Genomic DNA, 11,519 nt, shown 5'->3' with positions numbered 1-11,519 from the left:
CAGATAGCCTAGTATGAACCTATGAACCTATGAACCTATGAACTGGGGACGAACTTTCTGTAGTACCCTGCTGTCCCTAAAAATGCCCTCACCTGCTTTTTAGTAACAGGTGCAGGCCATGCCTGAATGGCCTCCACTTTCACAGGTTCTGGCCTTATCTTTCCACTCCCCACTCTATGTCCAAGGTAGGAGACCTCTGCCCTACCCACTTGACATTTGCTTGGCTTAATGGTCAACCCTGCCCTTTCTAATCTGCCCAGCACCTCCCTGACATGCTGAAGGTAGTCTGGCCAGGAATGTTTGTAGACTGTAATATCATCTAGGTAAGCAAGGGCAAACCCTCCTGCTCCTGCTAGTATACAATCTACCAGCCTCTGGAAAGTCACTGGGACATTCTTCATCCCAAAGGGCATCTTTGTAAACTCATACAAGCCAAAAGGAGTCACAAAGGCTAACTTCTCTCTAGCACTGGGAGTCAAGGGCACCTGCCAGTAAACCTTGGTAAGATCAATGGTTGTATGATACTTAGCCCCACCCAGCTGCTCTAGGGCCTCATCTGTCCTAGGCATGGGGTAAGCATCTGACTCTGTGTGACTATTTAATTTCCTGTAGTCCACACAGAACCTGGTGCTGCCATCCTTCTTTGGCACCAGCATCACTGGGGAGGCCCAGGGACTGCTGGACTCTTGAATCATCCCTAGTTCTAAAATCTCCTGTACCTCCTCCCTCAGGGTCTGTCTGACTCTCTCAGGCACCCTATAAGGGGCTTGCCTAATAGACCTTTGGGGTCCTGTATCCACCTGGTGCGGCACCAGGTGGGTGCACCCTGTTTCCCAGTGAACATGTCCCCAAATTCCTGCAACACTGCTCGGATTTCTCAAACCTGGGTAGGAGATAGCTGCTGGGACATTGCTAACCCTTCCACTGAGGTGTCAGCCTGAGTCTCACTGAGGAGATCAGTCCCTAGAGTTCCCTCAGACTCTTCCATTAATCCACTGCAAATGCTCAGCACAAGGGCCTCCTTATCATGGTAAGGTTTCATCATGTTAACATGGTACAATTTGTGCCCCTGCATCTGCCTAGCAGTTCCACCATGTAGTTAACATCACTTACCTTTCTTAGCACCTTGTAGGGACCCTCCCAAGCTGCTTGCAGTTTGTTGTGTCTGACAAGAATGAGAATGATTACCTGCTGCCCCACAGCATACTCTCTAGCTCAAGCATTCCTGTCATACCACACAATTTTCTGTTGTTGAGCTTCTGCCAGGTCCTTCTGGGCCAAGTCCATGAGTTCCCTGAGCCTTGTCCTGAGGTTTAGGATGTATGCCACAACAGACTCCTTGTGAGACCCGCACTCACCATCCCACTCATCTCGAATTAAATCTAGAGGTCCCCTCACCCTATGCCCATACAGCAACTCAAAGGGTGAAAAACCTGTGGATTTCTAGGGAACCTCTCTGTAAGCAAACAACAGATGGGGAAAGTCCCACTCCCTCTTGAACTGATCTGCAAATGCCCGTAGCATGGACTTGATTGTAGAGTTTAACCCCTCAACAAGACCATTAGTCTGGGGATGATAGGGGGTGGTCTTCATTTGCTTCACCTCACAGGACTTCCACAGACAAGCCAGCAGGTCTGACATGAAATTGGCACCTCTGTCAGTCAGTATTTCTTTTGGGAAACTTACCCTGCTGAAAATCTCTAACAAAACATTTGCCACCTTCTCTGCCTCAATGGAGGACAAAGCCACTGCCTCAGGATATTGTGTAGCATAATCCACTGCCACCAGGATATACTTTTCCCTGTGGAATTCGGGGTACTCAGAGGACCCACAATATCCACAGCTACCCACTGAAATGGCTCCTCAATCACAGGCAAAGGTATCAAAGGAGCTCTCATCTTGTCTCCTGCCTTGCCTACCTTTTGGTACTGCTCACAGGTCCTGCAGTACCCTGCTACATCTCTGAAAATTCCAGACCAATAGAGGTTCTGCATATTATGCCTCTTTGTACGTTTTATGCCCATATGACCTGCAAAGGGAATATCATGAGCTATGGCTAGAAGCACCAGATGGTAGGCTCTAGGCACTACCAACTGCTGTAATCTCTCACCTTCTAACCCTCCCTCAGGGGTCCACGCTCTGTATAATAACCCTTTGTCCCAGTATACAGATTCCCCCTTTACTTGAGAATCAGGTGCCTCCCTAGCTACCTGCCTCAGGCCTTGCAATGTAGGGTCTTAGAGCTGAGCCTGTCTCAACTCTCTACTTGTAACCCTTACCAGCTCCCCTTCCATAGGAAGTCTGGCATCCTCTGACAGCGGTGCCTCACTGTCAGCCTGGGTACTACTACTCACCTCTACCTTTGTAGTCATTCTGTCCAAGGGACCATCAGAACCCACAAGCAGCTGTGGCTCACCTACAGTTTCACTGCTACAGAGTAGCTCCCTCCCTGAAGTAACCACCTCACCAGTCCTGGCTGCAAGTATGCAGTCTGTCTTGGTCTCCCCCAGTCTATCAGACCCACATGCTTGTCTCCTAGCCTGACTGAGTGTAACTGCATAAGTACATGGTACTGCCTCATCCAAATCCTATCCTCTGAGGACATCTGCAGGATGGTAGTTTAGTACCCCTGTTGTCTCAAGACAACCTACTATTGGCATTTTGTCTTTCCCATTTACTGGCTCCCTCACCTTTGGTTCCTCACCTTGTCTCCGTGGACACCTGTATGCCACATGGCCCCACTGGTTGCATTCAAAACATTTAACTCTAGCTCCTGGACATGTTCCTGAACTAGTGGCTTCCCCTGCTACTGGCAGATTATGTTGGGGCAGTCTGTGCTGCCCACCATGGGTTCCTTTAGAGCCATGAGCAGTGCCGGGGGTTCCCTTCCTGTGCAGGGCTGCCCTGCTTGCCAGGCATTGGTCTCCCTTCTTCCCCAACTCATGTGAAGTAGCACATCGTCTATCAGCTAACCAGATCCTCATGTCCTCAGGCAAAGTGTTAAGGGCTTGTTCCCTCACCAAAAGGTCTGCCAGCCCTTCAAAAGTGGTGATCTGACATCCACTCACCCACCTATGGAAATAAGTGCTCAATTCAGCAACATATTCACACACACTTTCATCTGCCTTGCGCCTATGCTCATGAAACTTTTTCCTATAGCTTTCAGGTGTTAGCTTAAACAGTTCTAAAAGACATTTCTTAACAGCAGTATAATCAAAACATGCAATGGCAGACATTTTGGACAGAACAGTTACAGCTTTATCATGGAGTAAGGGGGTCAGGAACCGTACCCAGTGCCCTTGGTCAACTTCATACTGTTTACATACCCTCTCAAACATATGAATGAAACTATCAAAATTATCCCCCTCTTTAAACTGCGGAAGAAATTTACTGACATTTGGTGCTTCTGGGGTCCAGTTACTCCCTTCCCTATTACCTCCATGACTCTGGTAAAGAGTCAGCATGTCTTTCTCAGACTGCCTCTGTTTTTCCTTTTCCTCAGCTTCCAGACATAACACTTTTTCATTCTCCTCAACCTGTAGACCCCTCAGCCTCTCAGCTGCTTCTAATTTTACACGCCTGACCTCCAACTCAAGTCTCTTTAGCTCCAGCTGGATTTTAAGTCCACTGCAGAAAGGTTGAGCTGTCCATTCTCAGAGAGTATTATATCTCCACTGCCAGTCTGATTGTCCTCCTGGTTGCTGTTTTCTGATGCAGCTGTAACCAAGGCTGCAATCAGGTCTGCCTTAGACAGGTTTCCATGTACCAGTCCCCTAGCTTGGCACATCTCCACCAGATGGCTCCTTGTCAGCTTTCCATATTCTTCTGCTGACATGCTGCCTGCTCATCCTGACTAACTAAGCTAACAAAAGAAATAAAACAATTATGATCTGAACTCTGAGTATTCACTGTGTGGCTTTTTTAGAGTACAAAAACACATTCAAAGCTCACTGTCCACAAGCTACAGGATTCACTCTATCCACACCACTACACACCAATTAGTATTTGCCAACTAATTAATATGTGATGTGGATATCCCACTGCTGCCAAGCAATTAATATGTGAGGATATCCCAACCACTGCCACCAAGTAATATGTGATGCCCTGGCCCAGCAATCAAGGAGCCTCAATCCTCACTACTAACACCAGAGAGGGTGTCTCATATAGGAGGAAAGGATAACAACTACACACAGTAAAGTGCAATTTCCCTTAAGAGCACACAGAGATCACAGTCAGTCCAGGGCTGTTCACTCCCTTGCTCTCCAGGTCCCCAGTAAGACTCCCCACTGGCACAGCTATAGGGTCCAGATCTCAGACTAGTGGGCAAGCTAAAAGCTCTAGCTCCCTCTCTGTCCAACCAGTGCTTCATGTCCCTGCCCAAGTAGCTTACACACACACACACACACACACACACACATGCATATGCACTTTGAGAAGAGGTCATACAACCACACAGACACTCCTGGGGAAGGTTGGCACAATTTCTCCAGCTGTGCCCCTTTCTCCCAGACCATATTGTAGTTCCACTGGCCACCACCCACTAATACTTATCAGCTACTCAGAGGCCCTTAACCGGGTGTCCAATTATTATTGTGCAATATTATTATCCAATTGGTAAGTGTGACTAATCAGTCAAAGCTTATTTGGAGTGACTTGGACAGTAAACTCTATAAATATGCAATGTACTCTAGAGCTTAAATTATCTCTACACAAACCAGCCACAGTTGAAAGGTTTTAAAATATTTAATAATAAATAATTAAAACCACAAGACAATACTTTCTACTACACAGTCAGTGCTAGTCAAGAGAGTTCAGATTCAGAGATCACACAGAAATGCTTAAAATAATTCAGTAGTACAGTTTTGACATCACAGAAAAATACAGTCTAATCTTTCTAGCTTCTAGCTATCACTAAAAAAAACACAAGTCTAAGATAACTTACATGTGAGCAAGAGGTAGTGCTGTGAGTTTGGATGATAAAGACAAAAAATGCTTAATGCCTTCTGGTTCTCTCTGTTTAAATTGAAACTGCAGTTCTGATAAAACATTACATCATTTCACACTTTCCTGGTGTGCCAGGCTGACAAAAACTGCATTTACATTCTTTTACACTTAGACAGAAACCAGAACAATAAAGGACATTCTACATGTAGATTCTGGTCATTAACTTTAGCCTTAAAACAATAAGCAGGAAGCCTTCACCTAGCCTGGCCGGAGCTGAATTGTAAACATCAAAGGCACTCATGAAATAATTTTAATTTTCAAGGGCCAACAAGAAATGCTTGACTTAGCTTTCTTTACAGCAGAGGGCAATGTTGCCACATTGTTTTAAGTTCAACATTTCACAGCATATTCTTTCGTTTAATAAGACAAGCTTGTATTTCAACATTCGTATTTACAAATGATAGAATTATCTATAAAATTCTATCTGGCTAGGCTGGCAGCCTTCATCCATCTCTACCAGTCTTCACACCTGCATCTCTCCCCTTTATCCTTCCTATAATGGATGAATCCTTCACATTTGACTGACATGATTTAGTGCATCACTGTCATGTGTCTCCCCTCCCTCAACACACACCTTGCATCTAGTGAAAGGAACTCTTGCTTCTCTAGCATCTAGTTATATTACCTCACCTTCCATCGCACTGATCTTTTTGGTGAATTTTGACTGGCTTTGCAGGGTAAATTTATTAGCTCTTTGCTTCTGGAGTCGATTTCCCTGATGACACACCCTAACATTCAGCTCATTGCTGCCACTTTTGCCTCATATTTTATTTCTGGTGGTCCAATCTATGCATGATCAACAACCCCAGATCCTTTTTCTATCCTGCTGCCATTAATACTACAGCTGACCCTTTACACCAGGGTTGTTGTTTATATTTACTTGCAACAAGCCTTGAATACCACCTTTCTTCATACTTGACCATCTGTTTCAAATCTTTCCGTGGAACACCTTCATCCTCTTTGGCTGTACCTTTATTTGTTTCATCAGCAGAGACACTGACCCTGTTTTCTGTTCCCTCAGGCAAACACATTAAAGATAACAGCACCCAAATGGGACACCTGCAATATATTGCTAGTCATGGCCCTGCCTCCTGACATCATGTTTCTCACCAACACCCTCTGAGTAATACCACCCAACCATGTAGCAGTCCAGTTCTACATACACAAAACCTGCACATATGTCAGTGGAACACTTTGTAAAAAGTCTTTTTTGTAGGGATGAAGCCCTCAAGCTTATATATATTTTATGGGTGCACAGCACTGGGAAGAGGAGAAAGCAAACAGCAAACACCTGTCTCAAGCAATATTCCAATATTTTTCCTCACTATCCAGGGAAGTGAACAGTGAGCATATACTGGGAAGACAGTGAGCACATATAGTATGTGAAATTGTCCAAAATCCAAGGAGGTAGAAGCACTGTATTACTCATGAGAAATGTGTTTTTCTTAAGACAAATTATCTTTTTGCCTGTACATTTGTATTGCCTTTCTTTGCTAGCTATTCTAAAGATTCACTCCTTTACCTATGACGTGTATTCACACTCCAGCTCAAAATTTTCACCTCCTATTCCTGAATATGCACATCAATGCAGTCCCATAGCCTTTAACAATTTTGGAATTAAAAAAATCCACATAAGGCTCACGTAACTGCACCAGGGACACAAATCCTCAAATCCATATAAATTATAAAAAGTCAAATGAGGTGTAGCAGCCACCAAGGAACCTTTTTACAACTAATGTATTTTATTTTAATAATGTATAAAAATATATGAAATCGGTTAAGTGTTTTCATCTGCCAAACTCAGGACTTCATCAGAACAGTTTCAATGATAACACCAGCGTCAATTAAATAATTTAACACATGATATTTAATCATTTATGTAAAAGACACATCAGCTTCTTCCAAACACCTTATGGCAACTAAATGTATTGCATCAGACAAAGATGGGAGAGCTTTTGACAAGTTTGGGAAGAAGGTGTGTGCCTGTCTTCAGAACAGTAAACTGTATAAGTTTTGTCTGGCTTCCTTTGACAATATGAAAAAGTTAATTGATGATTGTCCTTCCTCTGACACTAGGGCATCATTAAATTGTTTACTTGCATCAGTGCTTCAGCTACTAAATACTCTTTCTCTCTTAAGTGTTCAAAAACACTGTTGATGCTGTTTTAGGGCAGCTACTACTGGATTCATTATGAGTAGATTTGCTTGGCTACATAATCAGAATTTACCAGAGTATGGGAAACCTAAACGTCTGAATGCAACTCTGGATTAAGGGGTATTATGGGGTTTTCTTCTGCTGAGATCCTCAAAAGGTTTAATGAAAGGGGAAAGTGACCTAAGGGGTCTCTCAGATATTTAAATCCACTATTCCTATATATAAAATAAGCTTTCCTTCCAAGCCAGGATCCCTTTATTGGAAGCAATGCAAACAAACCAGGCAAAAAACATGCAAACAAACTTTCCGAAAGGAGTTGCAGGAACACAGGAAAGCAAGCAATCACAAGGACCGTAAGATGCCTAGAGATACATACTTTAAGTTGACACTAAGATTCATGCCTCCTCTTTCAACCAGTTAATAGTGCTTACCTCCAAAATCTAGCAGGGTGGTACATGTCAGTCCTGGTGTAAATTTGTGTCAACTCATCTAATCATCAAGACTAACCTTAAAAGTAGTCAAAGTCGTACTTTGATCTGTAGTCATATTCCATAGGCTGGGAATATGTTGAGTTTAGAAACCTGTATCTCCAATGAGTCCTGATTATTTGCTGGTGTAGCATTAGGTCCCCAGTATGCTGTTTCTAGAGCCACTAGTTTGGCAAAGAAAGAGAAGGTTAAATTGGACTGGGTCTTTTGTGGCTCAAAAATCAAAAGACAGGTTACCTCAAAGAAGCTTGTAGGCTATTGAGTATAGTGAGAGCTGTGCTAATCTATTTAGACTGTGGAAAGATATAATGACTTTGATTTTGCTGATAATGTATCTTTGGGCCCTTTCTAGCAGTATACTTCAATATATATATATATATATATATATATATATATATACACCAAAGGAGGTATTGTATTCAATTCTGGGTCTGATAAGGGAAGAGTAGAGTGGTAGAATGACTTCTTTGGATCTTAAATACTTTGATTTGGAAAGGAACTAAATCAGACAGATGGTGGAAACATGATTATCAAACTTGATTTGAAAAAAATGTTTACATAAGCACCCAGGCCTGTTATGACATTGTCTGTCTGAAGGGGAGTATCCTTTAGAACATATAAGGTTGGAACACCTGTTTTACCAAATGCACTTTTTGCATTTAATTTGAACCATTTTCAGTACACCAGTTATGTGCATATTTCAGCCTTTGTGGAGCTGTTTAATATCTATGGGTTAGTGGATAATACTGTCAAGTTTTCAGTCATCAGCAACATTTGTCAAATACATTTCTGGAATATTGGACTGGATATCTGTAAAATAAATGCTAGCTAGATGAGGTCCTAACACTGATGGTGATACTCCACTAGTTACAATGTTAGATTCAGAGAGGGCCCAACACTGATCCCTGAAGTACCCCACTAGTTACAATATTACATTCAGAGAGAGCCCAACACTGATCTGAGGTACTCTACTATTTACAATGTTACATTCAGAGAAGGCCCAGCACTGATCTCTAAGGTACTCCACTAGTTACAATGTTACAATCAGAAAGGGCCCAGCAACTTTCACAATCTGGGATCTGCTGGATAGTCAATTTGCAATCCAGTTTATAACACAAGGGTTTACATTATGGTTTTTTTTTTTACTTTTTTTAACAAAACCAGTATGGGGATAGTGTCATAAGGCTTGGCCTGGTCAAGATAAGCATTGTACACTTTATGACCACTGTCCACAGCCTCTGTAACCTTATTAAAGAAGATGAATGGGTTCAGAAAACAGGAGTCGTCCTTCACAAAATCAAATGATGTGGTTATAAATCCATTATGCTGCCTGTGTCTGAATGAATGAGTTCTGCTATGATACGTTCCATGGCTTTGCATACATTTTTGCTGAGGCTAACCTAAAACTGCCTGGCTTTAATGAGGGGCTACCATTGTGTAGGGGAGTTACACTGTCCACTCTCCAGCCCTCAGGCACAACCCCTGTTGTGAGAATGAGGTTGAAAAGTTTAATTAGAGATACTACATAGACAGAGATAGATGATTACAATTAACATGATACCCTGACCCCATGTAGAAAATGCTGATGATGATGATGAGTACATACTCGGCAATGATTAGAATGCAGCCTGGTATGCTGTCTGGTCCCATGGATGTATTACTTTTAGTCTTTTATTTAACATTTGTTAACCAGGAAAGTCCAACTTGGAATGAAGCCAATTTTCAGTAGAGGCCCGGGGAGAAATGCTCCAGATGCATGTCTTTGTAATGAGTGAGGAAAGTGGAGCACCCAACGGAAACCCACATGAACGCAGGGAGGACATGCAGACTCCACACAGAAGGCATCCCAGCTGAGAATCACACTGGAGAATCTCTTGCTGTGAGGTGACAATGCTACAGCTGTACCACTGTTCTGTCTTTTAGTCTTTGACATGGATTTTTAAGACTTGTTCCAAACTGATTTCAGATGAAACTAAATTGTCAGTGATATAATGTGGGTAAATTAGGTAAAGTTGACACTAAATTTGTCTGTTAATATATTGGCTCAATCCTTGGGATTGGAACATCTGATATCATTATAAAAGAGCTCAGTGCATTGCTGGATTGTATTCCTTAATTTCTTGACATAACTGAAGGAAGATTTGTACTTCTCTTTGGTATCTGTAGTGAGCTTAAGCTTGTACTCTGATTTACATTTCCTAACAATATTCAGGTTCCTTGGTGGTTTGATTCTGTGTGCACTTGAGATAAGGGACTGGGATTTCTTACAACTTTTCATTATTTTCTATTCTTTGTTAATGCAGTTAATATGAGAGTTCCACCAGAGATGTTCATTCCTGAATTTACTATTAGATTTAATGTGGACAGATACTGAATTCTCTAACTTCCCGACAAATTTAACTAGTAATGAGGAAATGGGAGGTGGAGCACAGGCACGAGTTAAGTTGGTAAGGACTAGGTGAAGGATATAAGACCTTCATGTGGGTAGTTTTACAATTTGTTCCAGTGCATCGGCATTAACAAACTCCCAGTACTGCTGAGTGTAACCATTTTTGAGGTTTAAGTGTGCCAATTAATGCTTAGGTAATTGAAATACAAGAAGGTATTTGATTTGATATTTAGCCCCTCAATGGTGTCAATGCAATTTCCATGATTTTTGGAGGACATTGATGTGGAATGGATCTATAGCTAGTAAGGAAGTAGCAGCTAGATTTGTTTATGATGATTTGTATCTGCAGGAACTCGAAGTTAGGACTGTGGGTAATTTGGCATGAGATGTTGGTATTTCTGACAAATACAGACACTCCTTCATAGTTGTCCAAAGGTCTGAAGACGCAATAGGCACTAAACCTTGGTACTGAGGGAATGTCATCTCTGCACTGAAACCATATCTTAATTAATATACTTTTATAATGTTTGTGTATTGTTTGTGTATTGTCTGTATTTGTACCATGTTACTAAGGCCTGGAACTCCTTATCTCTATCCATCACGTCAGAACCTTCCCTCCCATCCATCAAAAGCATTCTGAAAGGCTTCCTAGCCAAAGGTTGGCTTTGATCTTGCTCAATACCAGTAGGAACTACATCCCCAAGTGTGGACAAATACTTATTTATACTTTACACCTCTTACTCCCTCTTCTTCACTCACTTTCTTACTTTATTTCTCTCCCCTGGTTTTCTCTCTAAATATACCATAAGCCTGCTTTTCTCTCACTTCATATTGCATTCATATTATGTCTAATTTGGCACAATTACTTTAACTGTATTGGTTGTTGGCATTATTTTTAAACACTGTAAAATTATTATCGTTAAACATAGTTCTCAACCTCTTAGCACAAAAATCTGGACAAAGCCAAAAATAATGGGGGACAAAGCCCCTAAAATAGGGACAAATTTTAAATATTGCTCTTATAAAGTGTTGCTAGAATAAAAGGCCTTGTATTACAATGCATTTTCTGAAGGATATGAAGCTTGAAACTCAAATGTCTGTCATTATTTGGTGAATTCAGTCCTCTGTGATGTGCCACAAAAAATCAGAAAACTACAAATTTTACAAGAACAGACCTAAATTATGAGGCAAAAATCTGGGCATTCTGCAAAAATCTGGACAGTTGAGAGGTATATGACCTTTAAATGTTTCATAATATAGCTTTTATCCCAGGGCCTCTGCTGAAAATTGGCTGCTACCCAGCTGGACTTTCCTGGTAATCTAATGTCAATAAATAAATAATGTGATCTAGTTATAGAAGGCCCTGCAGTTCAGGCATCTTTCTATTTAGATTCCTGGCATTGAGTAGTGCCACCTTGAATATTTCCAAATTAGAGTTTGAGTTTGCTATGTAGGAATACGCAACAGGGGGACTCGGTCTAAA

This window comes from Protopterus annectens, chromosome 6.part0 (assembly GCF_019279795.1).
Source record: "Protopterus annectens isolate FY-2018-M chromosome 6.part0, PAN1.0, whole genome shotgun sequence".
In the NCBI taxonomy this organism is placed as follows: domain Eukaryota; kingdom Metazoa; phylum Chordata; order Ceratodontiformes; family Protopteridae; genus Protopterus; species Protopterus annectens.
This window is presented reverse-complemented; position numbering follows the sequence as displayed.